We start from the raw sequence: 17,138 nt of genomic DNA, 5'->3' as shown, positions 1-17,138 counted from the left end.
AATAGCATTTTCTTTTTCTGGATTTCTACTTTGGTCTAGTGACAAGGTGAGTATCATATTAGAATAAAGTTCTGCATACAAAGTATTGTTATTAAAGATGATGATTTTGTTTTGTTTTTGTATTTCTGACTAGTGTTTGGCTAGTTATTGATACTTTTGGACAACTTTGTTAAGATGTAATGAAATACAATAAACTGGGCCTTGCTGGTGATGCAAGGGGTTAAAGTTTAGCACTATGAAGCTATCAGCAAGAGTTTGATCCCCAGCCTGCGAGGTGACCCACATGGTGCAGCAGACCTCTCCTGTCTTGCCTGCTGTTCCCCTCACCTCCCAGCAGTGTACTTCAATAGATCCACCTGTTCTGCTCCCCACTCTGTATCTGCTGAATCTTCTCACCACCAGCAGCACCCTCGCACCCTCTCCCCCAACCTCTGGCCTATAGTCCAGTTCTTATATGCATAAAAAAATGTTTTTAAAGAAATACAATAAACTTTATTGTATTTATATTTAAATTTATATTTAAAGTTGATTGTGTATAACTTATGTATGCTCCCTTGCAGCCATCTCCACAATCAAGATAACAGATCGTTCCATCACCACTAATAGTTTCTTCATGCCATTTAAATCCATCCTTTCCTCCCAACCTGTCCCCAGCTAACCACTGATCCACTTTCTGTTACTTAAAATGCACCTGCCCATTCTGAAATTTAATACAAATAAATCATACAATATATATTCCTTTTTGTTTGGTTTCTTTTATTAGGATACTAACATACTGTATTAACAGACCATTCCTTTTTCATATTGGAGTAGTATTTCTTCCTATGGAGTTACCGTAATTTATCATTCTTTTGTTAATGGGTTTGCTTGTTTCCAGTGGGACTATTACAAATAAAGCTGTGGAATTAGAAACATTCATGAACAGGTCTTTGTCAGGACATTTTTTTCCATTTCTTTAGGGTAAAAATTAAGGATGACATGGATGAGTAATTTGGGAGTGTATGTTTAACTTCTCCAGAAATTGCTAAACTGTTTTCTAACTTATTTGTACCATTTATATTCCACTAATAGTTCCAGTTCCATCCTTGCCAAGAGTGAGTGGATAAACATCCTAATTTTAGCCAATTTGATGAGTATGAAGGGATGTCTGATTGTACCTTTAATTTTTTTCCTAGTAACTAATGATGTTGAACATTCCCTCATGTGTTTAACATTCATATGTTTTCGTTGGTAAAACGTTTATTCAAATCTTGGCCTGTATTTTAGATTATCTTTTACTATTGCATTTTAGGAGTTTTTACAAGTTCTGGATAAAAGTTTTTTGATAGATATGTTGAAAATATTTTTCTTAGTCTGTGACTTGCCGTTTTATATTCTTAATGGTATATTTCTAAGGGTAAAAGTTTTTATGTTAACAAAGTCCAATTTATCAACTTTTTGTTTTATACTTTGTACTTTAAGAAATGATTGTCTATCCAAAGTTGCAAAGATTTTTCTCCTATATGTTTTTTACAGAAATTTTAGTTTTAGTTGGTTTTTTTTTTAAGATTTATTTACTTATGCACAGGAAAACTAGGATGTATATCAGAGTATGTGGGGTGGGGCAGGGGTCATAGTGAGAGGAGTCACCAGAGACAGAATGGGGAACAGATCTACTGAAATACACCGCTGAGGGGAGGAGCAGGTAAGATGGGAGAAGTTTGCTATGGCATGTGGGTCAGCTCCCTGGCTGGGGATCAAACTTGCATTGCAGTGGCGACAGATAGCTTCATAACACTGAGATTTAACCCCTTGTACCACCAGAGAGCTGGTGTTATGTACTGAATATTTGTATCCTCCCAAAATTCATGTGTGATATGCTAACCTCCAATGTGGTCACAGTAGAAGGTGGGGCCTCAGGGGAGTGATTAGGTCATCATGGTAGAGTTATATCCTTATAAAAAGAAACACGAGATATGATTTCTCTGTTAGCCATCTGAGGATACATGATCTATCTTGAGTTCATTTTTATGTATGGCAAGGTTTGATGTTCATTGATTTTCATGAGGGTATCCAGTTGATTCAATATTTCATCCTACTGGCTGTTTAGTTAGACATTAATACTTTGGTCAATACTAGATAAACACATTCAAAGGCAATAGATCTTTATATTCATTCAATATTTATTGAGTATCTGTTAAGTGCTGAAGTCCCTAGTAAGATCTGGAGACATTGGCCCTCCCTAGTGGCGCAATGGGTTAGGATACAGCACTGCAAGTGAACCGCAGCCCCTTCAGTCTGAGTTCGATCCCTGGCCCAGAGGTGATCCACATGGCACAGACCTCCCCTGACCCATCCGTACTCCCCTCAGCATTGTACTTTGTTGATCTGCTTGTTCTGCTCTCGGCTCTGTCTCTGGTGAAGCCTCTCACCATCCCTACAGCTCTGTCTTATATCCCTGTTCTGTATGCATAAATAAATAAATCTTAAAAGATGTGGAGACATGATGAATATGCTATAACTCCAATCTTTAAATAGAATATACTTAAAAAAAAACAGTAATAAGATGTGAAAGGAGTTATACTAGTGCTATATTTCATAACACAGTCAATTTGAAAATTAAACATTCAAAAATTAAAATATGATTGCAATTAAGTATTATTTATAAAATCTTTTTTTTTAAGATTTATTTATGCATACAAGGATGGGGGTGTAGGTCAGGAATGTAGGGGGTGAGAGGATTCATCAGCGACAGAGTGGGGAACACGACAGTTGGATTGACTGAAATACACTGCTGAGGGGAGTAGAGGGCAAGATAGGAGAGGTCTGCTGTGCCATGTAGGTCACTTCCCTGGCCAGGGATCGAACTCATGTCACAGTGACTGGTGATCGCTTGATAGTGCTGAGACTTTAATCCCTGCATCACCAGGAAGACCCACTATCTTAAGTTTATATATAACATTATGTTTACTGGTCAAAAAAGTTTTCAAACCTCTGTGTTAGAGGTAAAGACAAAGCGGGAGGCAATCCAATGAAAAAAGCAATTAACTTCTAGCAGAGTTGGGAGAACATGCAATACCAGAGGGATACTTTTTTAAAAAATAATACAATAGTTTATTTTTACATCATTTTGTGCCTTTTTCCATCTCAGTTGTAATCCCTGTGGGCTTCCCATCACCAAAACACCCATGTACCATCACCATAGTCCAGTGCACTCCCCCACTCCCATTTTGATCCCATTCTCATTCCACCCCCATAAAATGTCTCTGGTATATAGTTGTTCATTATTATTATTTTCCCCCTGGTCCTTTATACTCCTACTATGAGTGAAACCATCCAGTACTTTTCCTTTTCTTTCTGCCTTATTTCACTAAGCATGATCTTTTCCAGCTCCATCCACGTTGCTGCAAAAGGCATTTTTTGTTGTTGTTGTTCTGAATAATAAGAAATTTCTTTTTTTCTTTTTTTTAAAGATTTATCCATTTATGCATACAGAACTAGGATACAGGCTAGAGGTGCAGGAGGTAAGAGGATTCACCACGGACAGTGGGGAGCAGAAAAGGCAGAGGGGAGCAGTGGGCAGGTCAGTAGAGGTCTGCTGTGCCATGTGGGATCGAACTCGAACTCGAACTCGTGCTGCAGTGACTGCGGATAGCTTCACGGTGCTGTGCTTTAACCAGTTGCCCCACCAGGGAAGGTATGAAATTTCTAGGAGGAAAGCTGAATCCTAGGGGTTGTCCATAGCAAAGGATGGGTAAACAGGGTAAAGCTGGGAGGATATGCTTGGGAGATATGGACCTTCATGACATATTGGAAAATTAACTTTAGGCCTGTGTTTCTCAATGTGTAGCTCCAATGATCACTTTTATTAGGAGCAACCTGGTCAGCAGTTCCTCAGATGTGTTTACTGAAACAGTAGTGTCAGTATTACCTGGGAACTTGTAGAAATGAAGATTCTTGGACCTCACTCACCCAGCTTTATTTAATCAGATAAAATAGAGGTGGGCCCCTCCTGATTGCTGATGTTTTAATAATAAATCCTCCAGATAACCCTGATGCATACTGAAATTTGAGAAACATTGAGTCAGGAGTTTATTAAAATGGGAATTCCTGGTTCAAACCTTAGGCCAATTAATTCAGAATCTCTTGGGTAAGAACCCAGAAAATCCATTTTTTTATCCAGCTCCCCAAGTAATTCTAACTCATGCTTAAAATTGAGAACAATAGGTCTAGGTAGTATGTCATCAGCTATACATTTTAGGATATTAGAGGAAATGACAGGTACTGGGACATCAGCTCACAAAGAATATGCAATTAGTAGCACCTAGAAAGGAAAAATGGACAAGAATCTGTGGTGATTTTGACAACAGTAAGTTAGAATATGCTATTTTCTTGCTTAAAACATTCTATTATCTATCATCTTTAAGATGAGAACCGCACTCCATAGTATAGATCAGGACCTAAGGTGCCCAGTTCTCCCTCCCTGATTATTTCCCTGCTGTCTGCTCACTCTCCATGTTCTAACCTTCTCTGAGATTCCTTGAACACATCATACCCTTTCCTGTCTCAGTACTTTTGCATTTTTTATCTCCCAGCTCTTTCCCAATGTGACTCATTTTCATATGTCAACCAAATATCGCCTCTTTAGTGAGATCTTCCTTGATCACCCCATCTGAAGAAACCTCTCCCCATGGCTCTCATACATTATCCCATTTATTTCCTTCATAACAGTGAGTACAACCTATAACTCCTGGGATTTTGATAAATGCCTGTGTCCTTTACATTTGTCTGTCCCACTATACTGTAAGAACTATAAGGATCCTGTCTGCCTGTTCACAACTGTCTTCAAAGACCATAAAGCATAAAATACAAACCCAGGAAATATTCAACCCTGAGAATAGCTTTGGGTCAGTTTTATGTTCAACCTGTGACTTTGCTGGATGGCATTAGAACAAAATCCACCTGCACTTAGGCAACTGCTGAAGTGACATACCTTGTGTCATTTCAAATCTCAGCATCTGACTTTGGTTTGTCTGGATGGAAATATAAAGAAAGATGAAACTATACACTTGACAAAAAAAGAAAAGAAAAAATGCTGCAACTAACTGATAAAACTTGGAAATAAAAATCAAAATACACAGAAGTTTTTTTTTTTAAATCCAGTTTGAAAAAATGACTGAGCCCACCAGTCTGTATGCACTTACACATAGCATCATTTGAGGGTACCAATTGGCAGTGAAATTAAAAATATATCTACAGAGGGGCCCTCCCTGGTGGCACAATGGGTTAAAAGCACAGCACTATGAAGTTCACTGCAGCCACTGCAGCATGAGTTCTATTCCCAGCTTGTGAGGTGACCCATATGGCACAGCAGACTTCTCCTGACCCACTCACTGCTCCCCTCAGCAATGTATTTCAGTCAATCTACTTGTTCTGCACCCCACTCTTTCTCTGGTGAATCCTCTCATTCCCCTCACATTCCCTGGTAGTGTATCCTAGTTCTTGTATGCATAAATACATTTTTGAAAAAATGTATCTCTAGAAACACAATAGATTTATGTGCATTGATTTTTTAACCTCAACTTCCCTATATTCATTTGTCATTTCTAATAGTTTTTTTGGGGGGGAGGGGCGGGTATTTAGAGTTTTCTGTGTATAATATGCCAGCTACATATAGTAAGTTTTACTTATTCCTTTCCAATGTGGATACCCTTTATTTCCTTTTCTTGCTAAATTGCTCTGGCATAAACAATGATCTATCAGAAAGGAAAGAATGCAAACAATTCCAACACACACACACACACAAATCTAGCAATAAGTTTAACCAAGAAGTACACTGAAACTGTAAGACACTGTTGAAAGAAACTGAAGAAGATACAAAGAAATGGAAAGATATTCCATGCTCATGGATCAGAAAAACCAATGTTGTCAAAATGGCCATTCTACTTAAATATACAAATCCTCAAACCAATCTCTAATAATATCCCAAAAGAAATAGAAAAAAAAAATCCTAACACTAATAAGGAAACACAAATAGATGTTGAATAGTTGAAACTATCCTGAGGGAAAAAAAAGAAAATAGAGATAGCATGTTTTTGACTTCAAACTATACAATAAGCAACAATCAAAACAATCTGTACTGATAAGCAGGCATACAGATCAATGGGAAAGAATCAAGAATTCAGAAATAAAACCATGTATACATATATATATATGTATACACACACACACACACATATATATATATGGATAACTAATTTATAATAAAGTCACCCAGAGCATTAAGTGTAGTGAAAGGAAGCCTTTTCAATAAATAATGCTGGGAAAATGGGACAGCTACATACAAAATAGTGAAACTAGATCATTATCGTATATCATATACTAACTCAATTTAAAAAAGACTACAGGCCCTCCCTGGTGGCGCAGCGGGTTAAAGCACTGCACTGAGAAGCTAAAGCCACTTCCGCATGAGTTTGATTCCTGCCTGCCCCGGAGGTGACCACATGGCGTGGCAGACCTCTCCTGACCCACCCGCTGCTCCCCTCAGCAGTGTACTTCCTCGATCTGCCTGTTCTGCTCCCCACTCTGTCACTGGTGAAGCCTCTCGCCACCCCTGAGCCTCTGGCCTGTACCCCAGTTCTGTATGAACAAATAAATAAACCTTTAAAAAAAAAAAAAAAAGACTACAGACCTGAATTTCAGATCTGAAATCATAAAATAAATACAAGAAAGTATAGGCAAAAAAATAAAAACTCTTTGATATTGGTCTTAGTAATACCTATGTGGATTGTCTACAACAGCAAGAGAAACAAAGCAGAACATAAACAAATGATAAATGATACTATCAAATAAAACAGCTTCTGTGCAGCAAAAAAAAAAGCCATGATTAAGATAAAAAGGCAGATACTGATAACAGAGAACTCAATTCCAGGCCTCCACTTGTCCCCACATCCTACCCTTGCCCACATAGATTTCAATCATGGCCTCCAGCAAAGAGCACATTGAAAACCCCGCTCCAGACAACAAGTCACTGTCTTCAAAGAGGTGAAGTTTTCTGACTACTGAGGCAAATATGTCACTCTTTCTACCCACTGGACTTAACCTTCATGTGCTCAGGAAGATTATCACTTTCAGGGAGTATGCAGAGGACTTCTACATACTAGGCTGCAAGGTTTGGGGGGTTCTGTGAACTCTCTGTTCACTCAGTTGGCTTGGATCCAAATGACCCAAAAGGAGAGAGGGGTAGGCCTCCTGGACTTGCCCCTGCTGGCTAACATATTGTATAGTTTGTCCCTCATTTATGGGGTACTGAAGGAAGATGAGGGCGTAACCTCCAGGGGCTTCTTTATCATTAGTGACAAGGGTGTCCTTGACAGGTCACCATCAATGATTTGCCTGTGGGGCATTATGTGGATGAGGCCCTGTGCTGGAATAGGCCTTTTAGTACACTGATGAGCCAGGGGAAAGTCATGGCCTCCAGCCAGGCAGCAACACAGTCAAGTCCAATGTGCATGACAGCAAGGACTACTTCTTCAAACACAACTAGGCTAATAGATGGATGAAAAGCTTTGCCTCTCAACCCTTACCTGTGTCCCTGCCTGGGTACCCTGTGCTGACCTAGGAATGGTCAGACCTGCCCCTCAAACCCCACAGTTTATTACCTTCAGGGTAGGTCAAGGTCTTCTCATGCTCACACCTGAGAACTGGTAAATGGTGACTCCCTTCTCTGGATCTCACCTAGCAGAACACATCCTAGTGGTAACTGACAAAGTATTAGGGATGGGGGAAAAAGGCAGCCTACTGAATGGAAGAGGACATTTGCACACCATATATCAGGCAAGAGGGTAATATCCAAAATATAAACAACTCAACAAGAAAGTATATGACCTAATTTGCATGGACAGAAGATCTAAACAGACACTTCACCTAAGAAGATATATAAATGACCAACAGACACATGAAAAGATGTTTTATATCACTGGCGAAATGCAAATCAAAACTACAGTGAGACTTCACCTCACACTGGTTAGAATAGCCATTATCAAAAGTCAAGAAGTAATAAATGTGATGAGGATGTGGAAGAAATGAACCCTCATTCACTCTGGTGGGAATGTAAATTGATGCACCCACTATATCTAAGTGTGGAGGTTCCTCAGAAAACTGAAAGTGGAATTATAATATGACCCAGTAACCCCACTTCTGGATATTTACTCAAAGATGAAGATAGTAACTAAAAAATGACATGAACGCCTATGCTCATTGCACAGTTACTTATAGTAGCCAAGATATAGAAACACCTCAAGTGTTCAACAACAGTTGAATGGATAAGGAAGTTGGTAAATAGACACAATGGAATACAACTTAGTCATAAAGAAAGATGAAAACTTGCCAGTTTGTAACTGGAAAACAATCTCAGGCCACCTGTTACCAATAAATGCCAATAAATTAGAGATAGGAATTGAATCTTTAAGGTGTGCTTTAATCAGACAGCAATCTGGAAGACAGGAGGTTCTTTAAGGGTTAACACCTTAAAGAAACCATCTTAACATTTCATTTCCCTGAGGGCTTTTTACAGTGTGTTGAACAAAGACAATTGTTCAGTAGTAAGCAGGCCTTCACTTCTCCCAGGAGCTTGTGATGTCCAGTCGGCAGAACTCTGTGTTGCTCTCCTGGGCATTCTGTATCAAGGGTGTCCCAGTGTGCTGAGCCTGGTTTTCTGATCACACAGGCTCCTGTACTCCTCTTGACATGTCCTTGGGCTTGTCTTATGTGGCCTATGACAGGCAGGCCATGAACAATATGTGTGTACAGATTTCTTACTACACCGTGCATGGCATCCTTCTCTGTTATTTCCTCTTCCCTAGCACTTATCAATTTGGGACAACATAGATGGATCACGGAAGAGTTACGCCAAATGAAGTAAGTCAGAAGGAGGAAGATAGATACCATATAATTTTACTATTTTGTGGAATAAAAAAAAATCAAAACAAACCCTTAGGCCAGTGGGGAGGGATAAGGGTGGGAATGGGTCAAAGAGTTGATTGGTTGGTAGTAGATGCTTACAGGATAGTAGTGGTTAGGTGTGGTAAGAAAATGTACTCTTGCAGTCTAAACAGAATTGTTATGTCACTTTAAAGAAACACAAAAAAGTGCTTATCCAGCAATTGTTCTCCTAGAAAACTAGTTGCACATAAGTACAAAGAGCCTCATTTTGGTCATTGTATCAGCAGCAGTACAGATAATGGAAATAATAAAAATCTTAATAAAAGTTTTGCTAACTACTACTCCAGAATCTCAGAATCTCCTTTTATGACGTGAATGTGTCCTCTATACTATAAGTGAGGAAACTGATCAGTGTAGGCCTCACTGACAGGTGGTACTGAAGGAGGCGAAAGGGTTACATGGCTTTTCCAAAGAAGAGAGATCCAGGCAGATAGAAGAGCTATATCACAGAAACCAGCGAAGTTGGAGCAGGTTAAGGACAGGAAATGGGATTAGAGTAGGAAGGAGTGGCAGGTTATGTTTACCAGGCACAAGTGTGACCCTTGTGGTTTTCGTTATGTGTACAATGAGGAGCAACTGCTTGGTTTTGAGTAATGGCAGATATGGTCTCATCCTCTTAAAAGGCCCCTGACTGCCATATTGAAAATTAATTGTAGGAAGCAAGAGGTCAGGATAGCTGCTGGAAGCTGTTGTAATAATACAGGTTGAGACATGTGAACACCTAATAAATATCTGGAAAGACAGACGGAAAACTGATCATGAAACAGGGCAAATAGTTTGGGGAGGGCCAGTGACCAGGGGTCACCCAGTTCATGAGCCCTCATTTGCTTGCTTAAGAATGCAGGACACAGCGAGAAATAAAGAGGGTTTATTGACATAAGAACAGGGTAGGGAAGGAATACAGGAAACAAAGTTTATAGATAGACAGGAAAGAGCCTAATGTAGTCTGCCCCACTGGCAGATGTCATCTGAGCAGAGACCAGGGTCCGTGGGGAAAAAAGAGAGGGAGCAATTGCATGTTTATGATCAAGGTGGCAGTTCAGCTCCACCCTCAGCTCCCAAAACCCCCGGTGGAGAAATCTTGGAGTGTAGTCCAGAAAGCTTCTTGTTTTTCCATCAATTGGCTTGAGCATCATAAACTAGCTGGAAGCTGTTCTTAACTGTTCCTCTAACATGTTTGCAGGGCCTGCCACACCAGCAGCAGCCTGCAGGCCAGAACTCCAGCCCCACAGAACTCCAGCTATCACAGTGTTGCAGCCTCTAACAATAATGCTCCATGTGGCTGTGGTGGGTACTAGACAAGGTAGACGGCAATGGGAACTCTGCTTTGCTCGGTATTCTTTGTGTTGCTTTATGAAATATTATTTAGCAGTTATTTGAGGCATTAGAGATTACTTTCCTTACTATCACTATGATTATAAATGTTAATAATTTCACCCTTCCTTTCAGAATAATTCACTCTAAAACAGTCACATGTGATAGAGAAAAGTAGGACTCTGCAGTGAGTAGACAAAGGCCATTTTGTATAGAGTTTCATAGAATGGTATGGAGTCTAAGAGAGGTGAGAGAGAGATTAGTTTGTTGTTTTGGGTTTTTTATTTTGAAATTTATTTTTAAATTTTTTAATCTTACAGTGAAAAAAGAAAGTCAGTAAGTTGGCCCTCCCTGGTGGTGCAGCGTGTTAAAGCACAGCACTAAGAAGCTAAAGCTACTTCCGCATGAGTTCAATTCCCGCCTGCCCCGGAGGTGACCACATGGCGTGGCAGACCTCTCCTGACCCGCCCGCTGCTCCCCTCAGCAGTGTACTTCGTCGATCTGCCTGTTCTGCTCCCCACTCTGTCTCTGGTGAAGCCTTTCACTACCCCTGAGCCTCTGGCCTGTACCCCAGTTCTGTAAGCACAAATAAATAAATCTTTAAAAAAAATTGTGCATACAGAACTGGGGTACAGGCCAGCGGTTTGGGAGTGGTGAAAGAATTCACCAAAGACAGAGTGGGGAGCAGAACAGGATGATTTATGAAGTACACTGCTGAGGGGAGCAGTGGGCGGGTCAGCCGTGCCATGTGGATCACCTCTGGGGCAGCGATTGAACTCATGCTAAAGTGGCTTTAGCTTCTTAGAGCTGTGCTTTAACCCACTGCACCACCAGAGAGGGCCAGAAACAAACATTTTTAAACTCACATGCTAAACACAATAACCAAAGAAATATAATAATAAATCAGGACTTTGGGTATCTTAGATTTCTTTAATATAATAGTTTGCTTTTACACCATTTTGTGCCTTTTCCAACTCAGTTGTAATCCCCGTGGGCTTCCTATCACCAATTCACCCATGTGCCATCGCCATAGTCCAGTGCACTTCCCCATCCCCCCATTTTTGATTCCATTCCCCACTCCACCCCTGTAAAATGTCTCTGGTATATAGTTGTTCATTATTATTATTATTTTCTTCCCTGTATTTATATAACCACCCAGTATTTTTCCTTTTCTTTCTGGCTTCTTTCACTGAGCATGCTCCCTTCCAGCTCCATTCATGTTGCTGCAAAAGGCATGTGTTTATCTTTTTGATTGCTGAGTAATATTCCATTGTGTATAGGTACCACATCTATTTAATCTAGAGGCTGTTTTTTTTTTTAAACAAGGGGTGAGTTGCTCCCTAGGAGGATAATAGTAACATTGAGGGTAATGGTAACCAGGCTATTCAGTGCTGGATTTGAATTGGAGCTGTAAGCTTTACCAGAAACAGAGTAGGGAGTAGAATAGGCAGATCAACTGAAATACACTGCTGAGGGGAGCAGCAGGTGAGATAGGAGAGATCTGCCATGCCATATGGGTCAATCCCTGGCCAAGGATCGAACTTGTGCTGCAGTGGCTGTGCCAGCTTCACAGCACTGCACTTTAAATCATTGTGCCACCAGGGAGGGCCCTACCTAGTGCCTTTTTTTTTTTTAAGATTCATTTATTTATGCTTACAAATTTGGGATACAGGCCAGAGGTGTGGTGGGTAAGAAGATTCACCAGAGACAGAGTCGGAACAGAACAGGCAGATCTACTGGAATACACTGCTGAGGGGAGCAGGGAGAGGTCTGTCACGCCTTGTGGGTCAGCTCCCTGGCGGGGGATTGAACTTGTGTTGCAGTGGTGCTTTAACCTGTAGTGCGGTGCTTTAACCCGTTGCACCACTAGGGAGAGCCCCTAGTGCCTTTTTAAGACTAAGGTCAAGGGAGATTTGGTGGAGGGAAGACAAAGTGCAGGTCTAAGTGACACCACTACAAGCCAAGGAACGCTCACCCATACAGTGACCAGGCAGGAACTGGATGCTCCCCGAGAGCGTCCACGGGTGGTGCAGGTTTGCACTCTGATTCTGGTCTCCACAACAGAGAATAAATTTCTGTTGTTTTAAGACACTCAGTTTGCGGTAACTTGTTACAACAGCCACAGGAAATGAATACAATTACAAAGGGGAAATAAGTAATCTTATAGAGGAGGAATCTGGCAGACACTCTCTTACTCTTGGATCAAAATGAACTTCATCAGTAGTGGGACAAATTGAAATTGTGGGCCACCCACTGAGCTGAAATAAGAACATAATATCCCTTCAGTGACATTGCTGCCAGAGATGCATCACCTGATTTTAGTAATGAGGAAATGTCACCCAAACACCAAATGAGGGCTAGTTTACCACTGTAATTTTCTTTTTCTTTTTTTTAAGATTTATTTATGCATACAAGAACTGGGGTACAGGCCAGCCAAAGGGGAGACTCACAGGAGCTAGAGTGGGGAGCAGAATAGGCAGATCTTCTGAAATACACTGCTGAGGGGAGCAGTGGGCGAAACAGGAGAGGTCTGCTTGCCACGTGGGTCACCTCCCTGGCTGGTGATCAAACTCATACGCAGTGGCTGGCAATAGCTTGATAGCACTAGCCATTAACCCCTGTGCTAAAAGGGAGGCCCCACATAGTAATTTTCAATAGGGTGAAGGTAATGGAAGTTGAGGGAGGACTGGGACCTCTCACAGCCTGAAGGAGACAAAAGATGATCCTAGCAAACCTGATCCTGGACTGGATCCATCTATAAAGACATCACTGAGTCAGTTGGTATAATTTAAATGGGACCTGAGAATCAGATGGAGGAAGGTAACATATTAATACTAATACTGATCTTGATAGTATTGTGTGTCTCAGAGGAATTATTTACTAAAGTTTTAGGACTTTGGGTTATCTACTGGACAACTTAATTTCAAGTGGTTTAGGAAAAAAAAATGTTCTGGGCCTCCCAGGTGGTACAAGAGCTTAAGTCTCAACAGTATGAAGCTAGCTGCAGCCACTGCAGCACAATTTCAATCCCTGGCCAGGGAGGTGACCCACATAGCACAGCAGACTTCTCCAGTTGCCCCCCTCTGCCCCTCTCAGCAGTATATTTTAGGAGCTCTGCCTGTTCTGCTCCCCACTGTCACTGCTGAATCCTCTCAACCAACCCCCCTCCCCCAGCCATTTTTGGTCTATACCCCAGTTCTTGGATGCATAAATAAAATAAATCTTTTTTAAAAATAATATAATAGTTTATTTTTACATCATTTTGTACATTTTTTTTCATCTCAATTGTAATCCCTGTGGGTTTCCCATCACCAAGTCACCTGTGTAATAAAATAATCTTAAAGAAAAAAATATGTTCTCTGTACTGTAATTGCAATTTTATTAATATGAAATTATATCAAAATACAAATGTCACTTTTGTAATTCATAACCTAACAGCTGATGTTGAGTCAGATGATACCCACTTCCTTGTTTAAAAAATTTTATTACCTTAACTTATCCGTTTCCCTACCTGAGCCTTTGTGATATACAAATAAGGATTAAAAGGCATGAACTGAAGGTTATGTATCAAAGAATCTCAAGTCTTTCTAGAGTGGTATTTTAATCCAGTTCTTTCTTTGTCCTCCACCTTTTAGATGTGTACAAGTTTTTCTAGACTTTCTTCAATCCTTTCTTCTTATCCTGCCCACAGTTTCATCTCAGAGGGAGAACCAAACTCTAGACATTTTTTTTTTTTGAGGAATCATTCCTCATATTCTCTGAGTTCCAATTGTTTTCTCTCTCCTATTTCTTTCTGTTTCCATTTTCTACTTCCTACTCTGTCTTCTATACATTCAGGTAATTTCCTCTTACATGCAGCCAGACAGGGCCTTCACCTTGCCAGTCTTTCTACATGCTCATGTTTGCTTCAGGCCCATCTCCCCATTAGATTATAAGCTCCATACGAGCTCATGCATGGTGTTGTTTCCTAACACCTTTGAGGCCCTCACTCTTTCCCTCTGCCAGGAATAATCTTCCCTGTTGGAGCAAATCTAGTCCAGTCTAAAACAGAAATTTTCACCCCTGCCAAAAGTGATTCCATAGGCTTCTAACCACTTGATTTATATACTTACCTTCTACGTTTCCTCAGAGCCCATCCACACATGTTATTTCTTCTATTATACAAACTTCTTGAGGACAAGAAAGTGTTTGGGGGCTCTAAAGTTAAGTTGGAAACATGGCTCAGTTACCTATTTGTATAATGTGACCTTGGGGAAGTTAATTCATCTCTTCATTCCTCAGTTGTTTGTTAAGTGAAGATAATACTTTCACCTACCTACCTCATAGGATTTTTGCAAGGATTAGGTGAGATATTTTTGCAAAGTGCTTAAAAGAATATTAGACATGTAGGGATGCTTATAAACGTTCGCTGATACTGATATTCTTATTGACTGCATTATCTTCACTTGCTGTTAGCAATTTATTTCAGAATTTGGATATTTAAAGCAACTATAAATGTTTATGTTAATTGCTTCCTGTGCATCTGGAATTGAGAAGCAGCTTAGATTGGTGATTCTGGCTTGAGGTCCCTGATAAGGTTATATTCCAGATGCCAAGGGGGACTGCAGTCATCTGAAGGAATTCTGGGGTTGGAGGACACACTTCCAGGGCCTCTGTTCATCTCTATTTGGATCTTTCCACCTGCCTGGTCCAACAGTCTCTTAACATGCAGCTAGCTTTCTCCAGAAGGAACAGTTCCAGAGAAAAAGACCGAAGCTGCTTTGATTTTTTATGACCTAATCTTAGAAGTCAAGCACCATGCTTTCTTCCATACTCTTATTAGTCACACAAACCAGCTCTGATTTCAAGTGGGAGGAGACTACACACTAAAGCCATAAATCCTAGAAGGCGATTCTTAAAGGGCCATCTTGAAGGCTGGCTGTTGTGTTTATATTCTTTACCTCAAGGGAATTAGTACAGTCATGTGTCTCTTAAGAGGGGAATATGTTCTGAGAAACATGTAGCTGGGTAAGTTTGTCATTGCAAACATCTAGAGAGAAATTATACAAACCTAGATGTAGTATATAACTTATTACACATCTAGTCAGCATTATCAGAACCACAGCAGTGTATGTGATTGGTTAGTCATTGACCAAAATGTTCTTATGTGGGCTATGACAACATGCCTAATGCGAGGCTCTAGTAATCATAGACATAGGCATGCTAGCTAGAGAAGAACACCAAGGAAGAAGGAAGAACTGAGCTCCAAGGAAATAATTCTTCAGCCTCATCTCTTGCCTCTTTATCTCATGTATTATCAGTTTAAGTCAGATGAAATTTCTTATGACTCTTTAGAAGCCACCTGCCTCTCCTCTCTCATTTCAAGGCCCATCCAACCATGTTTTTTCTCTTTGAAAGTTCCTCCTCGGCCCTCCCTGGTGGCACAGTGGGTTAAAGCACAGAATTGAAAAGCTAAAGCCACTTCCGCATGAGTTCGATTCCCGCCTGCCCCGGAGGTGACCACATGGTGCGGCAGACCTCTCCTGACCCGCCCGCTGCTCCCCTCAGCAGTGTACTTCGTAGATCTGCCTGTTCTGCTCCCCACTCTGTCTCTGGTGAAGCCTCTCGCCGCCCCTGAGCCTCTGGCCTGTACCCCAGTTCTGTATGCACAAATAAATAAATCTTTAAAAAAAAAAAAAGAAAGAAAGTTCCTCCTCTCCACTTCACATGGCTACCTTTTTATAACTCAGGTCTCAGCTTACACACTTCATTCTTCAGGAAACTTTCCCAGACTCCCTTAGGTTATCACTGACGTGTGTACTTTGCCTCCTGTAATGGACCTTAACCAGTGTTTGGAAGTCAAGTTATCTCCAAGTGAAGAGTATAAAGCAAGGTGGAAGAAATTACTATGGCATGTTCTCTAACAGAAAGTTACAAAAGAACTTCTTTGGTAGTGGAATTTTCCTCATCTATGCTGTTCAATAGTGAAGCCACTAACCACATATGAACTGCAGCCAGTGTGTCTGAGGAAGTGAATGGTATTAAAGAACCCAGGAATTGAATTAAAATTGTATTTAATTCTAACTTAATAGTTGTGTTCAAATTTATGTCCTTCAAAGACAAATCAAGAAATAGCCTCCTCCCCAACACCCCTACTCCCCCATCTTCCCTTTAAGGAATATGTTGCTAGGCTTTGAGAAGAGGTGGGCCAATTCAGTACTTTCTCCTTGGAAAACTCACAGGCAAGGGAAGATAAAGCTGGGGACAGTTTGCCAGACTGGCCCTCTACTTCAGTTTTTCCATGTGTAAAATGTCAAGGCAGGAGAGGTCCCTGCTCACTCTAACTCCCGGGCACAATGTAGTGCAATCAAAATCATGATTATAAAAATAGTAGCCAAGTTAACCGAGGCACTATGCTAAATGTTTCGTTTTAACCATTTCACTTAAGCCTAACTGCAGCTTTACAAACCCCCATTTTGTAGATGAGGAAACTGAGGTCTCAGTTACACAAGGCATAAATTTAAGTTGAGCATTGAGTCCAGCTAGTTCTAACCTCTCAGCATTTAATCAGTTTGCTGTTCAAAAGGTTGGATTCTTCTAAAGAACGTTGGGTTCAGGTACAGAGGTATTGTTTTAAATGCCTACCCTGACTGCGTAATTAAGTGAAACTACATCGTTTCACTAAATTCTCACAACTGTACAGCGATCAGTACTACTGTCCTCATTGTACAGCTAGAAAGTGAAGCCCAGTAAACTGCCCAGGATCACACAATTAGTAAAAGGCAGGGACTGAAACAGTAAGTCGGCTTCCAGCCTCCAGTTTGGAACGCACAGACGCCGGCGCGGCGCGGAGCGGCGCGGCC

At 40.8% G+C, this 17,138-nt stretch overlaps 1 pseudogene; it reads left to right on the top strand.

The window, feature by feature from the left end:
* Positions 1-4,079: 4,079 nt before the first annotated feature.
* LOC101625605 lies at positions 4,080-7,525 on the top strand (annotated as a pseudogene).
* The last annotated feature ends 9,613 nt before the right edge of the window (positions 7,526-17,138 follow it).

Source organism: Condylura cristata, unplaced genomic scaffold (genome assembly GCF_000260355.1).
Source record: "Condylura cristata isolate star-nosed mole 26May11 unplaced genomic scaffold, ConCri1.0 scaffold00004, whole genome shotgun sequence".
Classification (NCBI taxonomy): Eukaryota; Metazoa; Chordata; class Mammalia; order Eulipotyphla; family Talpidae; genus Condylura; species Condylura cristata.
Note: the sequence above shows the minus strand (reverse complement) of the source record. Positions and strands in the feature narration are given on the sequence as shown.